The sequence below is a fragment of the Peromyscus californicus genome, unplaced genomic scaffold, assembly GCF_007827085.1.
Source record: "Peromyscus californicus insignis strain IS unplaced genomic scaffold, ASM782708v3 Scaffold_14__1_contigs__length_90479793_seg_2, whole genome shotgun sequence".
In the NCBI taxonomy this organism is placed as follows: Eukaryota; Metazoa; Chordata; class Mammalia; order Rodentia; family Cricetidae; genus Peromyscus; species Peromyscus californicus.
Window position 1 is genome coordinate 71,234,825 of NW_026294436.1, and position 18,489 is coordinate 71,253,313.

Genomic DNA, 18,489 nt, shown 5'->3' on the forward strand with positions numbered 1-18,489 from the left:
TGTTTCTCATGGATTGCACTTGCAACCACTGTATATGGCTGCATAGCTTATACTCTTAGCAAATATACACCAAATGTGCTGGTTAGTTTTTTTTTTTTTTTTATCAAGTTGACACATCTAGGTCATCTGGAAAGAGAGAACCTTAATTGAGAAAATTCCTCCATTAGTCTGTAGGCAAGTCTGTTGGACATTTTCTTCATTAACAATTGGTGTGGGGTGGTGGTAGTTGCTGACCCCGGTGAGCAGTGGCAACTCTGTTAAAGTGGTCCTGCAAGCTGAGCAAGCTATTTGGCAAGCTGGTAAGCAGCACTCTTCCACAGTGGAAGCTTCCATGTTCCTGCCTTGAGTTGCTACCCTGCCTTCCCTCACTTCTGGACTATGACCTGGGAGCTGTAAGCTGAAATAAACTCTTTCCTCTCCAAGTTGATTTTGGTCAGTGTTTTATTATAGAAATAAAAAAATCAAATGAAGATACCAAATATAGTATTCATAGACTTTTTCTAAACATATTCACACATTCAATAACATACAATATTCACAGGCTGGCTGGTAGATATGAAAACTCACTCTATGTGGGCTGTGAAATAACCTAATGCCATTTATTGAGATCTACTGGGAGTAGACACAGTGAGAACATTGTCTGAAAGCAAATCTAAGGACTAGACTGTTTCCCATCGCCCCACGCATATCACCATGCTATGCCGCTTTTCTGCACTCCACACTGGTACCTCTGGGCTACAGAGTAAACCAAGCTGAATCAAACTTTGATTTGTGCCCAAGAACTGCCTGCCACCTATGGCCAACACAAGCCCATCACATGGAACTAACTCACACAAATTGAGAACCCCTAACCCAAAATCCAAAATCTAAAGCACTCCAAAATTAAAATGACAAAATGCTAATATGACATCACATGTGGAAAATTCCATGTCTGACCTCAATTGTTAGTCACAGTTAAAATACAGGCAAGCTAAAAATACTCTTTAAAAAATTATCTCTATAGCTATGTGTATCAGGTGACCATGAAACAGATGATGTTTGTGTTTCATCTTCGTTCCTGTCCCCATTGTATAAAACACACACACACACACACACACACACACACACACACACACACACACACACACACAAAAAAAAAAAAAAAAAAACCTAACTAACTAAATAAATAAATAAATAAATAATCTGAAATTCAAACACACACATCTGGTCTTAAGCATTTCACTAAAAGCACACCCCACTGTAGATGAAATGGACCCATAGCATTTTTGCTTTAGAAGACTATGTCTGTCTGGGGTGCAGTGGCTCATGGCTGACATCTGATGGGTGATATTGTGATATTGCCCTGTATGCTATGAATATGTTGCTCTGATTGGTTGATAAATAAAATGCTGATTGGCCACTAGCCAGGCAGGAAGTCCAGGCAGGATAAGCAAACAAGGAGAATTGTGGGAAGGCTGGAAGGCTGGGTCAATAAATGCCAGCCACACCCCTCACCCCCCATCCAGGGAGCAGCATGTAACAGCACACAGGTAAAGCCATGGAACACATGGCAACATATAGAGTAACAGAAATGGGCTGAGTTTAAATGTAAGAGCTAATCAATGGTAGGCCTGAGCTAATGGCTGAACAGTTTTAATTAATATAAGCTTCTGAGTGATTATTTTATAAGCGGCTACAGGGTCCGTGGGCCTGGGCAGGACTGGAGAAAACTTCAGTTACAGCCGCCCCAGCACTCAGAAGGCTGAGATAGATTACCAGGGATTGGAAAACAGCGTAAGCTATTTGGGGAGGCCTGTTCTAAAACGGGGATATGGGTGGTATTTGTCTATATGTCTACAGTGATCTTCTAGGTTTTGTAGGAAAAATTATGCAGAAGGAAATTTCCAGGCTTAGTTTCAGAAGAGAAATACAGATCTAAAAGGCAGCAGAAGTGGATATTTGGCAGATTCTATTGTCTCCATCAGGAGCAATGGAGTTGTAAAACAAGGACCAATAAGATTCTTCAACCAAAATATCCACTGAATCAAGGATATTCTTCCAAGCAAGAATAAGGAAACTAATTTCCAAAGTACTGGCAACCTATCACAGAGGGAAAATTAGCTATAATGCCCTGCTACTCAGGCCTTCCCAGCTCTATTCACAATCCACATGACAGGGACGGCATCTGTATTGTGTTGGAAAGGCACCAGGGAACTTAATTCTCTGAATCCCCTCTCCAGTGGTTGAAGAAGGGTGTGCCCTGTCATGGCTATGTCCTGAACTCCAACCAAGACCTGGTCAGCAGGCAGCAGGTTACCTCAGGGAGCCAACAGGAAGCTTCTCAACTTGTGCCAGTTGGACAGGGATGAAGCTTGCCTCAGCTGAAGTCATTTGGACTTTTCCTCAGACTAATGGGACCCGGTGGCTTATTCTAATAAACAAGGTGATACTGCTGGTGGAGGTGCCATGGCCCAGCTGCTAGAGTGGTTAAAGGAAACACCTGGAGTCCTCTGGTTTGCTTCAGCGGAGAGAGAGCAGAAGCGGAACAGAGAAATGAGAACTGAGGTGTGGTGCATTTTCCAAAGGTCACTGATGCTTTCCCAAATTCCAGCAGGAGATTTGGATAAGAATATGAGGGGCTCCCCTACTTTTGAAACTCTCCTTAGGGTTACCCAGTCAAACAGGCTTTAACAAGTGTGTGTCTACACAGCAAATAAGTTTAGAGGGAGAAAACTAATTAATTGTATTGTCAGACAGTTGTTTATCCCAAACACAGTAGTAAATAAGCAATTGGGGACATATTTCATAAAGGTATTTTGTGTGGAGATTGGTTCTCTCTTTCTTTCTCTCTCTCTCTCTCTCTCTCTCTCTCTCTCTCTCTCTCTCTCTCTCTCCCCGCCCCCGTGTGTGTGTGTGTGTGTGTGTGTGTGTGTGTGTGTGTGTGTGTGTGTGTGTTTCTCACTACTCTCCCACCTTTTGCACTTCTGAAGACGCTGGGAGTGGAAGCAGTTCCAAGCAGCACCCCATCCTTGGCAATCCCATCACTGGACATTCTAACAGTCTTCTAACATGGAGAGCTGCTCAGGTTCCTGCAGAAAGGCAAGCGAAGGTTTTGACCACTGGAGCCTTGATCTGTTTTGTTCACGTCTATGTGTGCTGATAGTGATAGTGCTGGACCAGTGATGTACCATTCCCAAGCATCTCCAAGAGGACAAAGGAGTGACCAGTGAAACCAGCATCCTGGATGGGTCACAAGACTGAGAAACACAAGATCGAATGCAACAGCACCTTGAGAGAGCACAGAGAACGGCAGTCTCCAGCTTACATCAACTGTTATAGATATTCAAGAAAGTCTACACTTCATGATACTGACTAAATACAATAGTTTTTATCACTTTATATTTTTAATTCTAAATTTCCAACACGATTTTAGGTAAACTATACCTGTCAGGCATGTATGTAATATTAAATATAACTGCAATGGATGAATGTGATGAAGGGGAAATACAGGCATTAAACATGGAAAGGATTTTATAACTGAGATATGAACAGAAGGTAATAGGAATAGAGGAATGTTGTCAAAAGAACCACAGAGGATGTAGAGAAGGCCCGGTTAATAAAATACATGCCAGGCAAACGTAAGGATGCAAGTTCAAGTCCCAGAACCCATGAAAGTTAAAAAACAAAAACCAGGCACAGCAACGTACATCTGTAATCCTAGCACCAAAGAGGCACCAACAGGAAGATCCACCAATGTTCCTCTGCTGGTCATTTATCTGGTACATAACTGCCAAATACCCCTCTCCACGGTGTGGGGTGAACCCTTCACCTTGACACACTTGATACAATCTCATATGTAACTTGGCTTTTGTTGTTTGAACCCTCAGAGTCATGTCCAAAAATGTCATCCCCCACACCTACATCATGAGACATCTCCCTGTGGGTTTTTTTCTAATAGCTTTATGATTTCAGATCTTACATTTGCACATTTAATCTACCTGATGTGAATTTTGTATATGATATGGAATAAAGGTCCAATTTCTTTTTTCTGTAGATGGATGTCCAGTTTTCCCTGTTGGGAAGTGTACAGTTTCTGCACTTACAGATGTTAAGAGTACAACTGTTCTGGTCCGTTTCTGATTTGTTTGCAGGGAAATATTCCAAAAACAAGGATCTCTGGAGTGTGACACTTATCCGCCTCCAGTTGTCCACTGCCCCTGGAGGCATTACTTCTGTACTTCACAAACACCTTGTATTCCATCAGTGTTTGAAGAGTTGTCCATGCACAGTACTGCCTGGCTTTGGTAGGTCCACCATTTCAGGTGTCTCAGCAGCTACATTAGAAAAATCATCTGGTCCAGCATGCCAGTCAGCACACAGTAAATCACGCAGTATGACAGCTACAGGAAGCAGAGTGCCCCAAACAGGAGAGCTGGACAGACATCCAGCACTTAAGACTGACATGGGAATCACACTCTGAGTGACTGTCCTCGGCACTCCTTTCGTTATTTTTCAAAGGGGAACCCTAAGAATTCTGTCTGCCCTATCTTTTGGAGTTCTTTAAAAAAATCAAATCAAATGTCATATGCAAACCTCCCATGCTAGTGCACCCCTAAAGTCTTGGCACTCAGGAGGGAGGGGCAAAAGAAGCACAAGTCCAAGGCCGAGTGCAGCTACATAGGGGTTCCAGGCCAGCCTGCACAACATCATGAGCCTCTGTCTCAAAACAAACAAACAAATAACAGAAGCGATTTAATTTATAAAAAGATTCATGGTTTTCACAATTTAAAGGTTCATCCGAGTCAATTCTAAAACCTCTTGGCACTGGAGAAACAGGAGCTGAAAGGCAATTCGATCAAATTCTCATTCTACAAAAGTTCTTTCAGAGCTGCCCCAGTTGCCAGCCAGCAGGGAAGACTTCTGCAGGCAGGCTTCTCACCTCCACCCCCATCTGACCCTGCAAACTACAAGACCCACTCCCTACCCCAAACCCACCCATCCCCCAGTGACCCCAGCAGCTTCCTGTGACACAGAATCCCGCCATCTTTGATTGAACCAAGAACAGCTTCCTGAGACACAGAATCTACCAGCTCTAATAGAACAAGAGCTACAATTGGACCTAGAGTGGCCCCCTGAGACACAGACACAGCAAGCACAGATTGGACCAAGAGCAGCTCCCTCAGACACAGACACCTCTTGCACCTATTGGAGGAAGAGATGGGTAGATGCCAGTGCAAAATATAACAACATAAAGAACAATATGGCACTACCTGAACCTAGTGGTTCTACAACACCAAGACCTGAACACCACAACATAGAAGAAGCAGAAGAAAGCAACCTTAAAAATAACTTTATAAAGATGATAGAAGCCTTTAGAGAGGAAATGAAAAATTCCCTTAAAGAAACTGAAGAAAAGACAAACAAAAAATGGAAGAAATCAATAAATCTCTTAAAGAAAGCCAAGAAAAAGCATTAAATAGATAAAAGAAATAGTTAGTTCAAACCCTGAAAATTGAAATAGAAATAATGAAGAAGATACAAACTGAGGGAATGTTGGAAATGGAAAATCTGAGTAAATGAATAGGAACTACATATGCAAGCATAACCAACAGAATACAAGAAATGAAAGAGAGAATCTCTGGCGTGGAGGATACAATAGAGGAAATAAATTTGTCAGTCAAAGAAAACACTAAACCCAAAAAAGTCATAACACAAAATGTCCAGGAAATCTGAGATACTGTGAAAAGGCCAAACCTAGGAATAGCAGGGATAAAGGAAGAATACCAACTCAAAGGCACAGAGAATATATTCAACAAAATCATAGAAGAAAACTTTCCCAACTTAAAGAAGGAAATACCTATGAAGATACAAGAAGCTCATAGAACACCAAACAGACTAGCCCCCGCAAAAAAGTCCCCTCACCACATAATAATCAAATCATTAAACATACAGAATAAAGAAAGAATATTAAAAGCAGCAAAGAAAAAAAGGCCAAGTGACTTATAAAGGCAGACCCATCAGAATAACATTGAATTCTCAATGAAAGACAAAAGGTCAATTGGACAGATGAAATTCAGATACTAAGAGATCACGGATGCCAGTCCAGACTACTATACCTACCAAAACTTTTAATCACTTTAGATGGAGTGCATAAGACATTCCAAGACAAAACCAGATTTAAACAATGCCTATCCACAAATCCAGCCCTATATAAAGCACTAAAAGGAAAACTCCAACCTAAGGAAGTTAGATGCACCCATGAAAACACAGGCAATAGATAAACCCATAGTAGCAAATTCCAAAAAAGGGAAATACACAAACACTACCACCAAAAATTAACAGAAATTAACAATCACTGGTCATTAATATCCCTTAATATCAATGGACTCAATTCACCTATAAAAACACACAAGCTAACAGAATGGATACAAAATCAAGATCCATCCTTCTGCTGAATACAAGAAACACACCTCAACTTCAAAGATGACACTACCTCAGAGTAAAAGGCTGGGAAAAGACTTTCCAATCAAATGGACTTAAAAAGCAAGCTGGTGTAGCTATCCTAATATCTAACAAAATAGACTTCAAACTAAAATAAATCAAAAAAGACCAGGAAGGACATTACATATTCATCACAGGGAAAATCCACCAAGATAAAGTCTCAATTCTGAACATTTATGCCCCAAATACAAGGGCGCCCAAATATGTAAAAGAAACATTACTAAAGCTTAAATCACACATCAAACCCCACACACTAGCAGTGGGAGACTTCAACACCCCACTCTCACCAATGGACAGAGAAATAAGGAATCTAACAGATGTTATGACTCAAATGGACTTAATAGATATCTACAGAACATTCTACCTTAATACAAAAGACTATACCTTCTTCTCAGCACCCCATGGAACCTTCTCTAAAATCGACTACATGCTCATTCACAAAGGAAATCACAACAGATACAAAAACATTGGAATAACCTCCTGTATATTATCGAACCACCATGCCTTAAAGTCAGATTTCAACAACAACAAAAGCTATAGAAAGCCTACAATCTCATGGAAACTGAATAATGCCCACCTGAAGTACCAACGGGTCAAGGAAGAAGTAAAGAAAGATGTTAAAGATTTCCTAGAATTAATGAAAATGAAAGTACAACATACCCAGAGAAAAACAATGACATCATGAGGTTTGCAGGCAAATGGATGAATCTAGAAAAAAATCATCCTGAGTGAGCTAACCCAGACTCAGAAAGACACATATGGCATGCACTCACTCATAGGAGGATACTAGATGTAAAGCAGAGATGACTGGACTGCTACTCACAACTCCGGGGAGGCTACCTAGAGAGCAGGACCCTGGGAAAGACACAGGGATCACCCAATGACAAATGGATGAGATCTACATGGCCAACCTGGACGTGAGTGGGGGTATTGAAGGGCAAGGGTTGAGGGAAGGAGAGCTTGGGGGAGCGGGAGATCCCAGCTGGATCAAGAACAGAGGGGGAGAGCAAGGAATGACACCATGGTAAATGGAGACCACATGAGAATAAGAAGCAGGGTGCTAGAGAGGTCCACAGAAATCTACAAGGATACCCCCACAATAGACTATTGGCAATGGTCAAGAGAGAGCCCGAACTGACCTACTCTGGTGATAGGATGGCCAAACACCCTAATTGTCATGCTAGAAACCTCATCCAATGACTCAGGGAACCAGATGCAGAGATCCATGACCAGGCCCCAGGTGGAGCTCCAGGAGTTTAATTGGCGAGAAAGAGGAGGGTTTGCATGAGCGAGAATTGTTGAGACCAAGGTTGGAAAAAGCACAGGGACAAATAGCCAAACGAGTGGAAACACATGAACTATGAACCAGTGGCTGAGGAGCCCCCACCTAGATCAGGCCCTCTGGATAAATGAGACAGTTGATTAGCTTGATCTGTGTGGGAGGCATCCAGGCAGTGGGATTGGGACCTGTCCTTAGTGCATGTGCTGGCTGTTTGGAACCTGGGGCTTATACAGGGACACTTGGCTCAGCCTGGGAGGAGGGGACTGGACCTGCCTGGACTGAATCTACCAAGTTGAACTCAATCCTCAGGGGAGTCTTTGCCATGGAGGAGATGGGAATGGGGGGGGGGGGGGGAGAACAAGGGAATCCGTGGCTGATATGTAAAATTAAATTAATTTTTTTTAAAAAAAGAAAGTACAACATACCCAAACTTACGGGACACTATGAAAGCAGTGCTAAGAGGAAAATTCATAGCACTAAATAGCCACATAAAGAAGTTGGAGAAATCTCACACTAGTAATTTAACAGCACACCTGAAAGCTCTAGAACAAGAAGAAGCAAACTTACCCAGGAGGAATAGATGCCAGGAAATAATCAAATTGAGGTGAAATCAACAAAATAGGAACAAAGAGAACAATACAAAGAATCAATGAAACAAAGAGTTGGTTCTTTGAGAAAATCACCAAGATAGACAAGCCCTTATCCAAACTAACCACAAGGCAGAGAGAGAGCATCCAAATTAATAAAATCAAAAATGAAAAGGGAGACACAACACAGACAATGAGGAAATCCAGAGAATCATCAGGTCATACTTCAAAAACTTGTACTCAGCAAAACTGGACATTCTGAAAGAAATGGACAATTTTCTGGATAGGTACCACATACCAAAATTAAATCAAGACCCAATAAACAATATAAATAGACCAATAACCCCTAAGGAAGTAGAAACAGTCATTAAAAAGTCTCCCAACCAAAAAATGCCCAGGATCAGATGGTTTCAGTGCAGAATTCTACCAGAATTTTAAGAAGAATTAATACCAATACTCTTCAACTTTTTCACATAAAAGAAACAGAAGGAACATTATCAAACTCTTTTTATGAGGCTACAGTTACCCTGATACACAAACCACACAAAGATGCAATAAAGAAAGAGAATTACAGACCAATCTCCTTCATAAACATTAATGCTAAAATACTGGCAAACAAAATCCAAAAACACACCAAAAAAATATCCACCATGACCAAGTAGGCTTCATCCCAGAGAGGCAAGGATGGTTCAATATATGAAAGTCTGTCAATGTAATACATCATATAAACAAATTGAAGGAAAAAAATCACAAGATCATCTTATCAGATGCTGAAAAAGCATTTGACAAAATCCAACAGCCCTTCATGATAAAGGTCTTGGAGAGATCAGAAATACAAGGAACATATCTAAACATAATAAAGGCAATTTACAGCAAGCCAACAGCCACCATCAAATTAAATGGATAGAAACTCAAAGCGATTCAACTAAAATCAGGTACAAGACAAGGCTGTCCACTCTCCCCATATCTATTCAATATAGTCCTCGAAGTTCTAGCCAGAGCAATAAGATAACAAAAGGAGATCAAGGGGATACAAATTGGAAAGGAAGAAGTCAAATTTTCGCTATTTGCAGATGATATGATAGTATACATTAGTGACCCCAAAAATTCTACCAGGAAACTCCTACAGCTGATAAACTCCTTCAGTAAGGTGGCAGGATACAAGATTAACTCACAAAAATCAGTAGCTCTCCTATATATAAATGATAAATGAGCTGAAAAAGAAATCAGAAAAACATCACCCTTTACAATAGCCACAAATAATATAAAATACCTCAGGGTAACTCTAACTAAGCAAGTGAAAGACCTGTATGACAAAAACTTTAAGTCTCTGAAGAAAGAAATGGAAAAAGATATCAGAAAACGGGAAGACAACCCATGCTCATCGATAGGTAGGATTAACATAATAAAAATGGCAATCTTACCAAAAGCAATCTATAGATTCAGTGCAATCCTCATCAAAATCCCAACACAGTTCTTCACAGACCTGGAAAGAACAATACTCAACTTCATATGGAAAAACAAAAAACCCAAGATAGCTAAAAGAATCCTGGACAATAAAGCAACCTCTGGAGGCATTACCAACCCTGACCTCAAGATCTGTTCTAGAGCTATAATAATGAAAACAGCTTGGTACTGGCATAAACACCAGCATGTGGACCAATGGAATAGAATTGAAGACCCTGACATTAATCCACATACCTATGAACACCTGATTTTTGACAAAGAAGCCAAAACTGTACAATGGAAAAAAGAAAGTATCTTCAACAAATGGTGCTGGCATAACTGGATGTCAACATGTAGAAGATTGCAAATAGATCCATATCTGTTGCCATGCACAAAACTCAAGTCCAAGTGGGTCAAAGACTTCAACATAAATCCAGTTACACTGAACCTGATAGAAGAGAAAGTGGGAAATAGCCTTGAACGCATTGGCACAGGAGACCACTTCCTAAATATAACACCAGTAGCACAGACACTGAGAGCAACAATTAATAAATGGGACCTTCTGAAATTGAGAAGCTACTGTAAGGCAAAGGACATGGTAAATAAGACAAAACAGCAGCCTACAGAATGGGAAAAGATCTTCACCAACCCCACATTTGATAGAGGGCTGATCTCCAAAATATATAAAGAGTTCAAGAAACTAAACATCAAAATACCAAACAATCCAATTTAAAAAATGGGCTACAGAGCTAAACAGAGAATTCTCAACAGAAGAATCTTAAATGGCTGAAAGACATTTAAGGAATTGCTCATCTTTGGGATAGGGAGAAACCAGGTGCTAGGGAAGTTCCAAGGAATCTACAAGGATGACCCCAGCTTAGACTACTAGCAATAGTGAAGAAGGCGCCTGAACTGGCTTACCCCAGTAATCAGATGGGTGAGTACCCTAACTGTCATCACAGAACCTTTCTCCAGTAACTGATGGAAGCAGAGGCAGAGATCCACAGTCAAGCACCAGGCCGAGCTCCAGGAGTCCAGTCAAAGAAAGAGAAGAGAGAGTCTATGAGCAAGGGGCGTCAAGATCATGATGGGGAAACCTACAGAGACAACCAAACCAAGCTAGTGGGAACTCATGAACTTTAGACCAATAGCTGTGGAGCCTCCACAGGACTGGACTAGGCCCTCTGCATAAGCGAGACTATTGTGTAGCTTCATCTGCTTAAGGGGCCCCCTGGCAGTAGAATCAGGATCCATCCCTGGTGCATGAGCTTGCTTTTTGGAGCCCACTACCTGTGGGGGGACACCTTACATAGCCTTGATGCAGGAGAAGGGGCTTGGACCTGCCTCAACTGAATGTACCAGGCTCTGCTAACTCCCCATGGGAGGCATTACCTTGTCAGAGGAGGGAAGGGAAGAGTGTTGGTTGCGGGGAGAGGCTGGGGGAGGGGCAGGAGGAGGGAAGAGAGGGGGATCAGTGGTTGGTATGTAAAATGAACAAAAATTTCTTAATAAAAAAATTCTTTCAGTTTTTTAGATACATTTTGAAACTTTTTTTTAAGTTGCCATGTGCTTTTTAACAGTGATTGTATGTTTTGATGTGGATTATTTGATCTCATGGTACTGAGCAAGCAAGTGGCTAATCCATGACTTTGACTGAAATAACCTCAGTGGGGTGTTGGGTGTAGAGTACAGGCAGGATGTTTGAAATGTTAATAAAAGGTTGAAGAAAAGATAAGAATAGAAAGTTGAAATAAAGAGAGGAAACAAAAGAAAGAGTGTTTAGAGAGAGAGAGAGAGATCAGATTTAATGAAATAAGTTAGTTTGAACAACTAATGTGCATTTTACACTACAGGAAGATTATGAAAACACTAGAGGAAGGAACAAGATTGTGAAAGGAGGAAAGGCAGCAGGCAGGAAGAGACAGATTGGGAAGGAGGAAGAACTCTCAGGAATGAACGCTGAGTCCCTGGAGATCACAGGAAGACAAAAGAAAAAGACTAATTTCCTACTGCCTTCTCCAGGGTCTTCTGAAAAGTGACCTGAGAAATGGCCATACAGTGGCTTTGCAGAGCATGAGAACCACTTTTGGCTTGGTCAGAGAAGAGTTTGTATAATCCTTGAAAAAAAATATAAGGGCTTTTAAATCTGAGGTAAAAGTCTGGGATTAGTTGAGAGAGGGTGTTTACATATGCTTAAGGCAATAACCAAATGAAACGTAACACTGATCAAACAGATGATTTTTTAAAGTTGGGGGGGGGTTTGTAATAATTGTTTTGTTTTTTTTTGTAATAATTGTTTTAAAGACAATAATGAGTAGAAAAAAATCTGCATACATCTTCCTGTTAATCTTTTTGTACAAAAGTGATTGTGACCACAGAGAAGAATTTGATTTCATTTTGGAACAGTGACTTTTCCTAAAAGAAAAAAAAAAAAAAAAAAAAAAAACAGCTCAGAGAAAATTTTGCCCTGAGTACCAGACATTTGATAAATTATTGCCAGAGACAGCGATACCAGCACAATTATATTAGCTTCCTATTTCTGTTGTAATTATCACACCCACTGGTATCAAACAACAGGATGTCATTATCCACAAGTTCTGGAGGCCAGAAGTCCAAGATGGTTCTTCGTGCGCTAAAATCAAAGTGCCGGCATGTTGTTGTTTCTGGAGGGTCTATGGGAAAACCCCAGGAATGGAAGTGCAGGTGAATAAGGACAGATGGAATAATTAATCAAAAATGAGGATGTATGAAAAAGCCATGTAGAAACCTACTATTTTTGTAAGTTTATTAAAAGTGTGTTTTTAAAAAGAGAGTTGTAATGGAGGTATTTTGTATGGATGGATGATGTTCCTACCAGAAGCCATAGATTATTAAATAGTAATTCCAGGACAGGTATGGTATACCTCCTTTCTCCATATGATTTGTTGGTCAGCGAGATACCAAGAGTCTTTCCTAAACAACACAGGCTATTGTGACTACTCATGATTGCCTTCCAGAAATTGATTCTTTTCTGTGCCATACTGAGATTGAAATTTCATACACTCTGATTTTTCAATTCTTTTTATTTTTTTTAGTGTGACAGGGTCTCACTATGTAGCCCTGAATGGCCTAAAGCTCACTATGTAGACAGTGTTGTCTTGAACTCCTAAATATCCACCTGCCTCTGCCTCCCAAGCTCTGGGATTAAAGGTGTGCACCACCATGTCTGACTCCACCTCTCAGTTCCTGATATTTCCTGAATGACTGGGGTCCCAAGAAAGTCTTTGCTGAAGCCTGTATCTTAAGTATTTCCAAGTTTTAATACATTTTGAATTTTTTTTTTGTACAGCGTGAGAGATGGGGATCTAGTTTCATTTTCTCTGTGGGGATACCCGCTTTTCCCAAAACTACTTGCAGAAGAGGCTGTCTTTTATTTTTACAATGTATATTTTAGTTATCTTTGTTAAAAAGTCACTTGGCTCTAGTTGCAGGATTTTATTGATAGATTTTCAATTCTATTGATCTATGTATTTGTGTGAGCAACACACTGTTTTTGTTATTGTGGTTCTGTAACATAATTTTAAGTCTGGTAGTATGATGTACATTGCTCAGGGTTTCTTTAGCCATCTGGAGTCTTTCTTGCTTCCATATGGCCTTTACGATTATTTCCTACATTTCTATGGTGAATACTATTCAAATTGTGACAGAGATTGCACTGAATCTGTATACTGCACCCAATTGGGCGCACTTAATCCAGGGCAGTTGTGTTAAGAAGAAAGGAAAGCAGAGGGGAACTCACTCTGGGCTCTCGAGTGTCTGCTACTGTTACTGGCAGGAAGGGAAATTCTGTGTGTGTGTGTGTGTGTGTGTGTGTGTGTGTGTGTGTGTGTGTGTGCGCGTGCGCGCGTGCGTTTGTAAGAGGGGGTGGTTTGTTAAATAATAGACTTCTCCCTCCATCTTGGCAAACGTTCTGATAGAGATCAGGGTCTCAAGAGGCACCCCCTAACACAGAGGACTGTCCCTTATCTAAGCTCTATCCACACGACCACACGGTCCAACCTGCCAGATGGAGTACATTTTTCACATAATACACTTGGCAGGAAAAGCAAGTCTATTTTAAGCTGACTGTTCATTTTTCATGCACGTTACAAAGGCACTGTATAGCCTAATTTATTTGTAAGTGGACTAAAAACACTTCAAAATACAATGAAGCCATTTGGCTAAATGCTGGCTCCTGGGAGTTAGGTTCCTGTATGGCTGAATGAGGTTTTGTCCCTTTATACTGATCTTAAAATGTATAAAACAGGCAGAATTCAAGTTGAAGCATAACTGATATAGTGAGGTCCTAACTCTCAGAGTTGAAAGACCACACAACAGGATTGGAACTCATTAGTGGACTGGATGAACCACCCTGTGGTTTTGCCTGAAAAGTCTGGGATTGCTTCTCAAATGTTTTAAGTTTGATAATATATATGCATATGTATATATATATATATATATATATATGCACACACTATATTGAGAAAGCAAATGTTTCTGCCAAAATCCTTCCATTCTCTCCATTCTCCTACCCGTATGGATTTTCTGTGTCTGTAATCCACATCCACATGCCTCCCATGTCTTCTGACAAAAATCTCTGTGGGCTGGCTCATAAAAGATAGCCCTCAAAGGAAACTTCTACAGGAATTTTTTTTCTCTAAAAGTTGCCACACTTTCCACAAATTCATATTCTAACTCCTTGCCCTACATTTCTCTGAGAAATGTGGAGTAAACAAAAAAGTGTGACTATTGAAATCAAGCCTGAGCCTACAGCTTATTTTCTACATTAAGTGTAGCAACTTGGAGTAAGACTTTAGGTTCCTTTTGCCTTGTTCAGGCATGATCACTTGCGGCCCTTCCAGTGTGAAGTCTAATAAGCAGATGTCCCTTGGCTGGAATTCAGCAACCCCCACTTTCGTTAACTCATCTTCTAACTTAATGCTGGTTCCAATCTTCCTTTCCACGAATACAGGAGATGACCAAAAAAAAAAAAAAGAGAGACAAAAACCAATAAGGAAGGAACGTTGGGTTCTAGCTAAAGGCAGAACTCATCTCTGGATCTTGGGAGGCATAAAGGGAAGGGAGTTTACCCAGGTGTCCTGTGGAAATGAAGTGTGGTACAATACTCAAGCCCATATTTCTCTGCTGGATAGAAATCGAAAGCACCAAGAAAGGTGAGGATGTAGGAAATGAACTTGAACCCAAACGCATTGCTGACCTGGCTGTGTCAAGGAAGGGAGAGAGAGGGAAAGAAGGAAGATATTTCACAGCCAAGGCCTAGGACAGACGCCTGGTCCTGGACTCCATCACTGACAGCAATTGCTCTATCTGCTTTTGTGAGCTATTGTTAAGTGCCTAGAAGAGGAGTTTGAATCTGAGTCTCATGGTGGTTTCTATCTTTTCCTTGGTGGAGTTTTGGGAAAGAGTCATAAACCAGGATGTTTACCAGGATGATGGTTCTCATGGGTTCTGGGTCTTCCTCGCCGTTAAATCCAAAGGAGCAATGTTTTGTTTTGTTTTGTTTTTTTATCTGTTTGAACATTCTAAAATTGTCCTGTGTGTGCATGTGTGTTGGGAAGGGTATGTGTGCACTCCTGAGTATGTCCATTCTTGTGTGTATGAAGGCCAAAGGTCAACACCAAGAATCTTTCTCAATCTCTCTTCATCTTTATTTTTGAGACAAGGTCTCCTACCTGCCTGGAGCTCACTGACTCACCTAGGCTGACTGGCCAACAAATCTCCAGGATTGTCCAGTCACCATCTTCCAGTATTGGTCTTAGAGGTGCATGTCAGTTCACCTGGCTATTCTGCGTAGGTGTTGGCAATTGGACTTGGGTCTTCACGCTTGCCCAGAAAACACTGCATTGACTGAGCTAAACCCCCAGGCCTCTTAATCATCTCTGAAGAAAGAATGTAACTAATCATGATGAAAAAGTTTTAAAAACATACCCTGGGGCCCATGCGGGCTGACTGTGGTGAAGCAGTCCACAGCAGGGGCAGACTGGGAAACTGACTGCTTCACAGAAAGACTCACACAGGGTAGTGGATTGCTGCGGACTCAGCCACCCCAGGCTAGGAGAGGCAGCAGGAATGGAGTGCTTGCCATCAAGTTAAGGGACAGCGGTGAAAATGCTCCAGCACAGTCCTCGAGCTAGTCAAGCCTGTGAATGGAGTCACAGATACCAGCTATTACGGAAAGGCTTTTGTCTATCCACAAAGGGCAAGGCTGAGAGTCTCCCAGAGGTCAAGGACAAGCATTCACTTACCCATACCCCTTCCCCCTGCCACACATACACCCTCAGCTTCTATGATAGATTGCTGCATTCATTTCTGATTTTTAAATCAATCATAAACTAGCCAGAGATCCCAAGGGAGCCCTCAGCCTCTGCTGAAGTAGCTGTTTTTTTGGAGGGGGGGAAGTCAGAACTGAAGATTTTGTGGCTGAAATGTATAGCGAATGACCTGGGTCTGGCTGACTGTGTGACGCATAAAAGCATACATCGCATGACTCATATGAGGCAGGCATGGAAAAGACCTATGAAGTCACTTTTTCCATCTTGCAGCCATCTAAGTTTTACTCTCTGCCAAGGTAGGATTATATTCAAATATTTGGTCCAGTCGGGTTTGAACTTTTTCAAGTAGAAGGGCTCCCACAAACTCCCCAGGGATCTTAATTCCACAGAATCATTGATCTCAATCTTCGGAAAAGGTTCCCAATGTTCACTTTAAATTTTCCTTTGCTCAATTTCATCCCATTAATCCTACTTATTACCCCTCAGGCCACCCTAAATAATATCCTCTCTTCTTCCATGTTGACATTCCTCCAACGCTGGTAGAGAGGAGACAGGGGAATACAAAAATGTCTTCTTGGCATAGATCACAGTCCTAAGTATAAAATGAAGACGAGAAATGATCTGAATAATAGCTTATAGTGTTGGGGAGACTGTGAGCATTAAGTGGGAAAGGCTTTTCCAGATTGCCTAGGAAGAGCTCAGCCAATCGATGGCAGGTGTTCCTGAGTTTTGCTTTACATTCTTAATAGTCTGAGTCAGAGAGTAGCAAAGACGAAATGTCACATAATTGGCCATACTGCCACCTTAGGTGGATAATGGACTATGTCCTCACAGCCTTTGGGGGAGATAATTCTATATAATCCTCTGATTATTTTTCCCCAGAGGGTGAGGATCACCTCAAATAGCACAAAACCACATAAGTTAAACTCTCAGTGAATAATGTCCCTTATTTGAGGCCCTGGGCACAGCCATGCTGAAACAGTGAAGTCGGCCAATAGCAGGGTATGCAGATACAAGGCACAGTCTGTAGAGCAAGATCCCCTAAGTCCCCCTCAAAGTAGCTTTTGGATGTTAAGATGCTTAATAAAAATATCAATTTTTTTTTGTCTTAGACCACTTGTGACCCAAAATCTAGAAAGCCACCTTTTAAACAAATCGTGTATGTAACACATTAACAGGCTGGTCCATGGGGTGACTCTAGTCCATATCATGTGAAATCATCTTGCATTCAGCACCAAGGAGGCAACAGAGGTCAAGAGTAAAGAATCAAGTAAACCGAAGACTGGGGTCACAGCAACGCGGGTGACAGGTTTGAAGATGACTGACTATGTGGTGGTGAATATCGACTGTCAACTTGACAATATCCGGAAACTGCCTAAGAGACAGACCTCTGGGTCTATCTGGGAGGGCATTTCACATTGAGGTAGAAGACCCACTCTAAACGTACGTGGCACAAAGCCATAGGTGGGGGCTGGGCTGAGCCAAAAGGAGAAAGAAAGCCTGGCATCTGCATGCATCTCTTGGATTCCCGTATTCACAACCTCATACCCATGCCTTTCCCACCATGGTGGGCTATATCCCTTAACATTGTAAAGGGATACAAAATCCCTTAACAAAATAAACTCTTCCTAAGGTTGCTTTTGTTGGGCATGTTATCACAACAATGTTAAAAGCAATAATACATAAACAAAGATGCATTGAGTGTGAACTGCATTTGTGACTATCGGAAGCAAGATATTTACATGCATGGGGGTTAAACTGACAATGTAAAAGGTCCCAATTGGCCCAGGTCTGTGTAAAGAAGAGCTCAGATGAGACAGCCCACAGGTTCACTTGTTCTCTGCAGGTGGTACAAATTCATATATGAGGGACCTTTACTATAAGGAACAGAAGAGATAATAGTATACCATAATAAATATATTTCTAATGCACATTTGTTTTCAAGGAGTTGCAAGCAGGCTCCAGCCTTCAGTTATAATAAAGTAGTTTGTATCACACTAATATTTCAAACCAGAAGGACTAGAAAAGCCACATAAACTTGAGCACCCACATTCAGATGCCCAGAACCCATTAAAAGCTAGATGTTGTGGCACACACCTGTAATCTCAGTGCTTCTGACTTGAAATGGAAAGTAGAGACAGGAAGATCCCTGGAAGTCCACAGGCCAGCTAGCCTGGGGTACACAACACCTAACAAGAGACTCTGTCTCAGTCTAGATAAGGTGAGGAGCAATGTCAGAGGTTGCCCTCTGACTTCCACATGTGTGCTGTGGCATGCATATACCTGTGCTGGTACTCACATCCATGAGCACATGAACAACATCTGTGCTGGTACTCACATCCATGAACACATGAACATCTGTGCTGGTACTCACATCCATGAG